This window comes from Scomber scombrus, chromosome 24, assembly GCF_963691925.1.
Source record: "Scomber scombrus chromosome 24, fScoSco1.1, whole genome shotgun sequence".
NCBI lineage: Eukaryota > Metazoa > Chordata > Actinopteri > Scombriformes > Scombridae > Scomber > Scomber scombrus.
Genome location: NC_084993.1, coordinates 3,677,770 through 3,688,557, shown reverse-complemented (window position 1 = coordinate 3,688,557; position 10,788 = coordinate 3,677,770).

The following is a 10,788-nucleotide window of genomic DNA, read 5'->3' as shown; positions in this document are numbered from 1 at the left end:
ACAGAAGGAGAAAAGAGGGGGAAAAGTGAATGACCACATTATAAGAAAAACCAGAAAGGACTTTATATCCTTCAAAGGATTTATCTTCGACGTCTCGCTCGTGCTACTCAGAGAACCAACCGAAAGATGAGCTTTGATAAGGAAAGAAGTTGTTTTTTATCTGTCACACTGTGTTGTATTACTAGTCGTGTGCTCACTCTTTACATTTTGTTTTAATATTTGGATTTTAATTTTTTTTTATGTCGGGTCAAACGTCAAATTTCTTTTAGTGGAACATGTACCAAAAGAGCCAAAAGTCATCATCACCTCTGATCTGTAAATACACTGTGAGAGTACTGAAGAGGAGGCGGACACTCAAAGAGATGCGTTACTATAATATAACAAAACAAATAGTGACTCTCTTCTTTTTTATTTTGGCTGGAAAATGTTAAACTAAAACTCAAACTTTCTCCCTCCTTTCCTTCCTTCTTCCTTCCTTTTCCCTCCTTTCCTTCCTTCTTCCTTCTTTCCTTCCTCCCTCCTTTCCTTCCTCCCTTCCTCCCTCCTTTCCTTCCTTCTTCCTTCCTTCTTCCCTCCTTTCCTTCCTTCTTCCTTCTTTCCTTCCTCCCTCCTTTCCTTCCTTCTTCCTCCCTTCCTTCTTTCCTTTCCTCCCTGCCTTCCTCCCTGCTTTCCTTCCTTCTTCCTACCTTCCTTCCTCCCTCCTTTCCTTTCCTCCCTTCCTTCCTCCCTTCTTTCCTTCCTTCCTTCCTTCCTTCATTCCTCCCTCCTTTCCTTTCCTCCATTCCTTCCTCCTTTCCTTTCTTCTTCCTCCCTTCCTCCCTCCTTTCCTTCCTTCTTCCTCCCTTATCTTTACCTTAAAATTGTGTAGTTTTTTACAGCAGCACTTTTTTTTAACCAGACAATCTATTTCTACACATTATATCACCTTCCTGTAAAAGGTTTTAGTGCCATTAATGAGTTTCAGCGCTCGATCGTGAACCTTACTGGGTTTTTTTAAAATGTTATAACCCATTAACTATAATATATTACATTATAACGACCGTTTACTAAAGCATCCTGTACATTACGGGGCTCATGTCCGACTGTGCGGCTGTTCGGTTTAAGTTCATTTTTGTCTGATGTGAAAAGTTCATGCAGAGAGTTAATCCATCAAAGTGAACTATTAATACAAATCTGAATAAAACAGACTATTCTAAAAGTCTGATAATTTAACTTTTGCATGCATTTGATCATTTTATTCAAACACTAAAGCGAACTTCAACCAACGGCCGCCTGAAAAAAAGTGTAATTCATTTTATCCGCAGTTATACGAAGACAATCATGTGCAGTTAATGGGCTGAAATGTGCAAAAAAAAGAAACACCAGTGAAGCTTTTAGATGCCTCTACAGTCTACAGTAGCCATGTGTGTGTGTGTGTGTGTGTGTGTGTGTGTGTGTGTGTGTGTGTGTGTGTGTAAAATAACACTAATAACTTAACGATAAAAAGTTACAGGAGTTTAAGAAAACAAGCTGCTTAATCACTCAGAAGAGGAAACATTTTATTAGAAGAATTTATACAAAACCAGCCGCGAGATTTGGACCGATCACACCAACAGATTATTTAAATGTCCGTCCGTCATGCGTCACCTAGATGTAGTCAAACTTTTAGCGTTAGTAGATGTTCGTCTTGGTGCTTTTTTAATGTCAACTAAACAGCATTTCCTTCTTATTGTCGATGTTGTTGAGATGAGATTTAAACTGAGATTTCTTAAAATGGATTAAAAAGATAAAATCTGAGAGGAAGCAGAGTAGAAGATGAGAGAGATTTTGATTTTTTATCGCCCACTTCCACATGAAAACATTGCGTTCCTGTGGTCGATGGCCACCCGACGTTTATCATAATGCTGCATTTTAGCCTATGTGAGGTTTACAACGATGCTGTGCACTTACATGTATATTACAGGCATCATCAGAGCAGATCTGATATGTCAAATCAAACGGCACTGAAATCAAACATTTAAAAAAAAGCATTTTTAGTCTCTTGACAGGAGACTGTGTGAAAAATCTCCCGTTAATGCCTTGTCTCAGCTGGCTCGGCCGGCCCGACTCCCACTGACTCTGTCCTGCAGTCGTGTCATGTAGGAAACACTGAGTGCACTTACATGCAAACAGTAATCCATTAAGGACCAATTGTAAATAATAGATAACAGCTCGAAGGCGGAAGAGGAAGTGCATGTAAGTACTTCTCAATTTTTTTATTTTATTTTTTGCGTTCCTGTAGGATTTCAAGTGGTGCAAACACAGACGCGAGTTTTGTGTTTGATTTGCTATAAAACCCCACGATGTGCATGAGTGGAAAAACCGAACTGTCAAAAAAAAGAAAAGAGAAAACAAGCTGAAACACATCAAAACTGTTGCTAAATGTGAGGTTTTAGGTACTGACGGGTGCTTTTTTTTTACTTTATCAGCAGTATTTAGACTCAAATCAAACCAGAGACGTCTTCTCCTTACTGTCTGACGATTAGGAGCCTTTACTTTACAGCTTTGGCTTCTTTTTTTGTCTTAACTTCAAGGGAGAAATGCTCAAATGCCAGAAAAGGAGACATTTAAACTTTAATTAAAGCTGCTTTACTGTAAATAAGGTTTGAAAACGTCCAACTTTGGTCGTAATATCAGAACAGATATTTAACACAGCTGACCTTTGCAGACAGTTTGCAGACTCATCAAACCTTCATTTTCACTCCATAGATACTCATGCTGCGTTCAAGTCACGTCAGATTAACTGTAAATAAGAGCTGCAGTTTCTTACAGGGAATTACTATTACTGGAAGATAAAGATGTTTGGAGTATTTTAAGTATTTTTGCCTTTTTTTAAAGGTAGAAAACAGTAAAGAGAAGACAGGTCATCATGCAGGTCAAAGAGAATAACATTTTCTCACATAAACATCACCATCTATCCAAAAATAGAGCGTCAAAATTCACATGAACGTGTTTTTAAATGCATCGTCCAATGGATGCAATGTCCAAATTGTCAGTTTAAGGTTATAAAAAAAGCCTGAATTATCATCAAAGTGTATAAAAAGTTAACGGTATGTGGTGTTTGCAGTAGTTTGTCGCTGTTTGACTTGAACACGTCCAGTTTCTGTTGTTCAGATTTTAACGTGACAGCAGCGTTAAATCATGTTTGTATGACGGCGTATTAGGGCCATAAATGTAAAAAATAATGATAATGCTGACTTGGAGGAGGAGGAGGAGGAGGAGGAGAAGGAGGGGGGGAATATTTCAAGAAAAAATCCTAGAATTTCTGAGATTTAATCGTTAATTTACGAGGATAAAACTTGGCTATTCTCTGACATTGTTAAGTCGTAAATTTTGCGAGAAAGAAAACTCACAACAGTGTTGCAAATGTGACTGCTTGGCTAAATAAAAGTATTTTTTCGTGGGTTTTATTATCGCAAATTTGTGTTTTTTTTATCACGAGAAGGTCCGAGTTTTTTGCTCGTAAATGTACGACTTTAATCTTTTCCCCCTCCTCCAGGTCAGTTTTTTTTTTTTCAACATTTATGGCCATAATACACGGTTGTGTGTTTGAAATATTTTAAAAGTGTCAACAAAAAAAAGAAAATACGGAAGCCTGAAGAAGGCGGGACGACGGACCGGATTTAGCATTTAGCATTTAGCACCGACTCCAAAAAAACCAAATGAGAAACATGTGAACACACGTGTGTCTACAGTTGCTCCATCGTTGAATGTCTTGTGTAAACTGTAAAAGGCGTTTGAAACATGAAGCTTTTATTATTTCACTACGATACAAAAAATAATAAACACAATAAAAAGGTGCTTTTAAAAGTCCATAACGTTATATAGATGACAAACGACGAAAAATGCATTTAACAGATTTGCCTCGTTTGTTTTTTAATAATTTTTTTCTCTCCTTTTTTTTGTAAACTTGACTTTTCATATAAAATAAAAACAGATTATTTAAACTAGTTGTAAGATCAAATGCTGTATGAAAGTTAAAAAAAAACTATAAAAAGGCGCTTTGAAAAAACAAAAAGATAATAAAAAACGAATGGGTGTGTGTGTGTGTGTGTGTGTGTGTGTGTGTGTGTGTGTGTGTGTATATAACTGTTTTTTTAACAGCGTTGTTACAAGCACTACTTTAAAATCACCGCCCCTATAAACTCTTTTCTCCAGCACTGAAAGTAGTCTTGTAGAATTTAAAGAAAACAACAAAAAAAGAAAGAAGAAGAAGAAGAAGAAGAAGAAGAAGCATTTTCTGACTCTGTGTTGTATGAATATTGTTCTCGAGAGAGTCGTGTGTTTTATCTTTTCCGTCATGTTTGAAGACAGTTCGTCACTTTACGGTGCCATAACGGTAAGTCAGGTCTTACCATCATTCAGTAAAAGAGATATATAATACAGTATATTTCAAAAAAACACTTTACATAAAAGAATTTTAAAAAACAACCACATTGTCCACCAGATGACATTTTGAAAGTGACTGTTATATTATTTTATATTTGTGTTTTTCAGCCATTTTTTTGGAACCAAAACTCTCCATAAGCTGTCTTTTTTTTTCTTTTTTTCTTTTTTAAAGGCACACAGACTTTATTTTGCTACTTTTATCACTTAAAAAAAAAAAGGTTGTAGTTGTATGTAAACTAAAACATTTTTAAAAAAATGCAGTTTGTCTCTCTTTGAGCCGTGTGTTTAAAAAATGTGCTCTTGGATCCTGGAAATAAAGGATTTTGTGCAAATCACACACAATCGCCTCAAGCTTCTTCTTTCCTCTTGCTTCTAATTCACCTTTTTTTTAATTCTTTTAATCTAATGTCTCCTGTCTTTCCAGAGTTTACCCACCAGTCCATCACCTGCCCCCCCAGCTGTTCCCCATTCACTAATCACTAACCCATCAGGCAGGTGTGCAGAGTAGCCAGCAGACAAACCAGCCTGCTGAATCCCACATGACAGGAACGTTTGGTAAGAAACAGATAAGATTAAAAACAGTGAAAGTAACAGCATGTTGTGCACATTAATATTCCAATTTTATTCCACATATGACCATTTTTACAGGAAGGAGGAAAGAAAGAATTCATGATACATTTATTGATCCCACAGTGGGGAAAATTCATTGCTACAGCAGCTCCAAAAATAGTGATATAGAAAAAATATTATTTGATTACAAAAAGCAACAAGAGTGAGAAAGTATATATAAAAATATATATAAGAGACACAGGTGAGTCCAGAAAAACAACCAACGAGCCGAGCAGCAAAACACAAGACCTCTGAGAGTTTAAACAGTGAAGTGATGCACGCACCCAACAACCTGAAGATGCTTTTAGCTGCTGCTGCACACACATACACACACATACACACACAAACACACACTAACACACTAACACACACACACACACACACCATCATCATCCATTTCCACTCCTCCGCTCTTACGCTTTTTGCACCAGAAAATGTGTGAAATTGCAGCCGAGCCAAAAGCAAACAAACACCCAGTGATACCAGAGGCGATCTGCCGGAGACTAAAACAACTAGAACTGACAGACAGCAGAGACTCAGCCTGAAACCACACATAACATCTCCACATTTTAATTTATAGTAGTTTAATTTATACAGAGCTGAAAGGAAAAAAGAGGTCGAACCCATTCAGCTCCTTTTTCTCCCATTTCTACTTTTAAACGTCAGATTTCTGCATCATCACGACCGAGAAAACGATTTAAAAAGCGACAAAATCTGAATCTGTTTTAACCTTCCTGTCGTCCTCCCTCGTCTGTTTTGACTGTTCCTTCCTTCCTTCCGTCTGTCCTTCAATCTTTCTTTCCTTCCTCTCTCTTTCTGCCCTTCCTTCTTTCCTTCCTCCATCCCCCTTTCTTCCTTCCTTCTTTCCTTCCTCCTTTCCTTCCTTCTTCCTCCCTTCCTTCCTTTCCTTCCTCCTTTCCTTCTTTCTTCCTCCCTCCCTTCCTTCCTTCCTCCCTCCTTTCCTTCCTTCTTCCTCCCTCCTTTCCTTCCTCCCTTCCTTCTTTCCTTCCCTCCTTCCTTCCTCCCTCCCTCCTTTCCTTCCTTCTTTCTCCCTTTCATCCTTCCTTCTTCCTGCCTTCCTTCCTTGACTCGAGGACAACAGGAGGACTGATTTTTACCCTCACGCCTTTAAAATCAGCATAAGAGTGAAATAATAACAGAATAAAACAGTGTTATAATGATGATTTTTTTTTTTTAAACACAGAAGCAGGAGCTCTAACTCTGCACATAAATCTTCCTCCTCCTCCTCGTCTTCCTCCTCTTCTCCTCCCGAGTGCAGAACGCTGTCTGCTGCTGACTTTGCATCTTTAATGACTCGCCCCCGAATCTTTTATGAGAGTTTTTCTTCTCCCGCAGCCTTCAGCCGATTAACTTTGCCCGCTTGTGACGTGATCAATCATCCAAGCAAGATGTTGTGTGTCCCACTTTAGCTTTCCTTCGAGCCGCCGCGTCACACAGGCCCTAACCCTCCTCCTCCTCCTCGTCTTCCTCCACCGCCACAAGCCGCCGGCGAGGCCCGTTGGGAGAGCTCAGACTTCAGCTGAGACAGACGATTGTGTTCATATGTTGGTCATTGAGATAATTTGCTGGATTATAACGACTCCTAGAAGAACTGTGTCTCTTTACAGTTAATGCACTCTAACTCTTTTATCAGTTTCTGCTCCTCTGCTCTTATATTTGTTATTTAAAGCAGCACTACCAGCTGATGGGAAACGACACACCTACTGTATCTGTGTGTTTTGGTTTAGTCTGCACCTTCTTCTTCCTTATAAATGAGGTTTTTTTCATTCTCTTGAGATTCTGGGATTAAGTTTAATTTACGCTTCTTATCTATCAGGCACATTTCCCGACAACTTAACACAAAGCCTGTTTTTAAAACATCAAAATAAAGGAATTTGTTTGATTACTTTGTTTGTCAGTGACAGTTAGGCCTGTTACAATAATGATCAATTTATATCACAATAACGTGATTATCAACGTCATCATGATAAAGTAAGATAAAGTGTTCATCGACATCATGTCTATATATCGACTTTAAAAAGCAGGATACTATAAAAAAGTTAAAAACATACATGCGTTATCCCATTCCCATCTGAGTAGAACATATTCTAACTTTTTTAATGTTTTTCTGCTTTTTAACGATCTTATTTAAATACTGCGGGTAATGTAATCTGATGAAGGCTGCAAGCTGAAACACGTTTATTAATGAAGTTGTTTTATACTGGAGTGAATCTGAGAAGTGAGCATAAGAATCACAGGTTTACAGGTCTGAAAATGTGTTTGTTGTCGTCTTTTAAAATGAATAAGAGGCTTTTTATGATCTTCTACTATCAGGACAACATTGTTTTTCATTGTTAACTTTGTCACAAAAATGTCTTATTAGTGTATTTTTAGGAAAATGAAACTAGTTGTAGGAGACGATGTAGATCACAGCTTCAGGTGTTTAAATCCTCTCAGACCTTCTGCAGCTTTTTGCAGCTTTTTATGCAGCTTTTTATGCAGCTTTTACAGCTTTTACATTACTAAAACACCAAAAAACATTCTTCTTTGTTTCATTTTTAAGGCCCAAACATGTTTTAAATCGACTATATATCATATTTACAGCTGCTGTGATTTCTGTTGGTTATTTAACACCTGGATCAGGACTCTCTGTGGTTCTTTCTGCTGCTGTTAGAAACAGATATGAAATATTTACTGACCATCTATAACCACTCAGGCCTCTCTTTTTTTTTTCCCCTGATGGAGAATATGGACACTGTTTCTGTTTCTGTTTCTGTGAGCGAGTGCACAGCTGCTGACCTGCTTTATAGGATGAAAAGAACAACACATTTGAATCTGATTTTTTAAAAGCTGATAAAAATTGAGCCGAACTCACAGGTGATTTTTTTTTTACTGTTCTGTGTAAATGTGATTTTTCCACTTTGCTACCGGAGCAGCTGGAAACTCCGATCGATCGTTGGCTGGGATTGATTTTTCCATCCAAGTCTGTTGTTTCTATTCATTGTTTTTTTTTTTTTCTTTTTTATTCGTCCATATTCAGAGCTGCAGCAGGAAACACCAATCTCTCTCTCTCTCTCTCTCTCTCTCTCTCTCTCTCTCTCTCTCTCTCTCTCTCTCTCTCTCTCTCTCTCTCTCTCTCTCTCTCGCCTGTCAATGTGCATTACCTCCAACCCAACAAACAGATACTCCTCTGCACTTCCTCTGCTCTGCTTCCTGGAACAGAGGTAAAAAAAAACACACTCTTCACCAAAAAAAGCTCAGCGAGAGGCGACGATGAATAATGAACTGTGAGACTTTACAATAACAGATACTTTACACACAATAAAACATGAATAAATAAGCTGATGTTTAAAGGATCAGAGGGGTTTTATCTGATGGGTGTGTAACTGTGACCTAAGCATGACCGTGCCCTGAGGGGGGGAGGGCAAAAAAAACCAACTCGATTTTCCTTTAATTTTATCGTTTCATCTCCACCGCCGCTGTGAAATCTGAATGTCTGTGCAGCTGAGTGACACAGAAACGTCCAGACGGCCGAGCAGAGCGCAGTGTAAGCTGTCATAAAGGTTTAAACAGAGAGCTAATGGCCGGTGTTAACAGGCAAGGGAGGCTTTTAGGGAAGAAACACACACACACACACACACACACACACCTCCACCTCCCATCGCTGTAACCCAGATCTGAGCTCTGACTCCCTGCAGGCTGCTCAAACACACACACACACACACACACACACACAGCTGTAATTTAATTAAAGGCAGATTCGCCTCATTTTTACTTTTTTGAATCTGAATATTGATCATTTTATTTGATGCATTAAAGCTCATATTTCAGCCAGTATAATGAATAAATAAACCTAAATAACCTTCTCTGTTTCATTTTTCACATTTGTGAGGTGTAAAAACATCTTATACACATTTATTTTAGCTGGATTTTTCTTAATCTGATTTACAGTTTACAAAAATGGAAATAAAAGGCACCTTCTCTTTAATTTTTGTGCAGCTGATACACATTTTTATATTTGCAAATATACACGTTTATCCCTTTTTGGTTTATTTAAAAAAAAAAAAAAGGGCATTTAAACATTTTGCATTCATCATATTCTATAAAAATGTTCTCCTGCACCATAAAATAATGATTGTAAATCCATCATCTTTTTTCCATAAGACTAATCAAACATTAGTTAATGACTGACGGGGAATTAATGAGTGTTAATTGGTGTAGAGATTATTTTGAGTCAAAATATGAACAATATGTAAAGAGTTAAAAAAGTGTTACTTAGAGTTCCTTAGGGGAAAAATGTCTGCCTTAAAATATTATAAATTAATAATATTTTCCACTTTCAATAATTTATTGAATTTATTTATCAGTCCTGATAATAGATATAAAAAAATTCAATCATTTTCAGGATTATTTTTCTAAATGCAAAGTGAATTATTTGGGGGGATTATCACAGTCGGGGATGTTTCAATGATTAGCAGCAACATTGATTTTAATGCATTATTATTTTTGGTGCAGTGTCACTTTAAAAAAATCTAAAACCTCCGTCTGTCCACATTAAAGCACAGGAATGTATGAATGGGGTCAAAAAAATGTCGTTTTAATGGAGACATGTTTTTCCCTGAGAGTCTTAGTTGAACAATTGTGTCTATAAAGTGTATTATAGATCTATTATAAGTGATTAGTTGGAAGATTTGTAGCCATATGTATGAACACAGCCCAAAATGATCAAGAAAATAAAAATGTAAAGCCAAACATGTCCGTAGTGAAGCATAAAGGGTTAAGACTATTTTTAAATGAAGCCTGTGAGACGGTTTCAGTTGATTTCATCGCTGCAGGTCACAATGAGGCGAGACGTTGTGTTTTTGTAGAAAAGGTCTTTTCCCAGCAGGGAAGTACAGAGGTCAGCGTTAGGCTGATGGATGTTATCAGCTATAGAGATGTGTTATACGGCCAAATAAATCTACTAATACAGGTGAATTTCTGCATCCTGGTGTTTAAAATATCAGAAAATGGTGAAAAAATATTGATTATTGTTTAGTTTAATGTCATACAGGATTCAATAAAACAGGAAATATTCACATTTAAGAAGCTGGAAACGCAGAATTTAGGCTTTATTTCTTTAAAAAGAAATTGATTACTGCATTTAATTGATTGATTGTGTAAAAAGTAGAACCAATTCTGACAAAAAGAGAAAGAAATACATATGTATAAGATAAAATGTCACAAAACTGAGCAAGTAAACACACAAAAATCAGCAGGACTTTAATAATTGAGACTTTGCCGTATGTAGAATTGTAAAAGTTTAGTTTTATAGACTTTTAATAACTTCTATAGATAATTAATAATAGAACAATAAAGACCCAGATTTTAAAGTAGTTGCAGGTGGTCAAAGCTAAAAGGTCACGATATCTGCAGAGGACTCGCTGTGTGTGTGTGTGTGTGTGTGTGTGTGTGTGTGTGTGTGCGTGTGTGTGTGTGTGCGTGCGTGTGTGTGTGTGTGTGTGTCTGCAGGACGCTGTAGTTGAATGTCCTGACCTTTTACTGAGTGTCTGTTTGTTTTGGGCCCGGCGGGCTTCGACCCCAGCGTGACGCTCGGGTCAAAGCGTCTCTGATCTGCCGACGTTTGACTGACGCCTCGCTGACACTCACACTGACGCTGCCATAATATCACACTTCATTTAACTTCATACAAACACTCCTGATACATGTGAGCTGCTATAAAGACTCAGATAACCCTCCTGTTGTCCTCGAGTCAAGGAAGGAAGGAAGGGA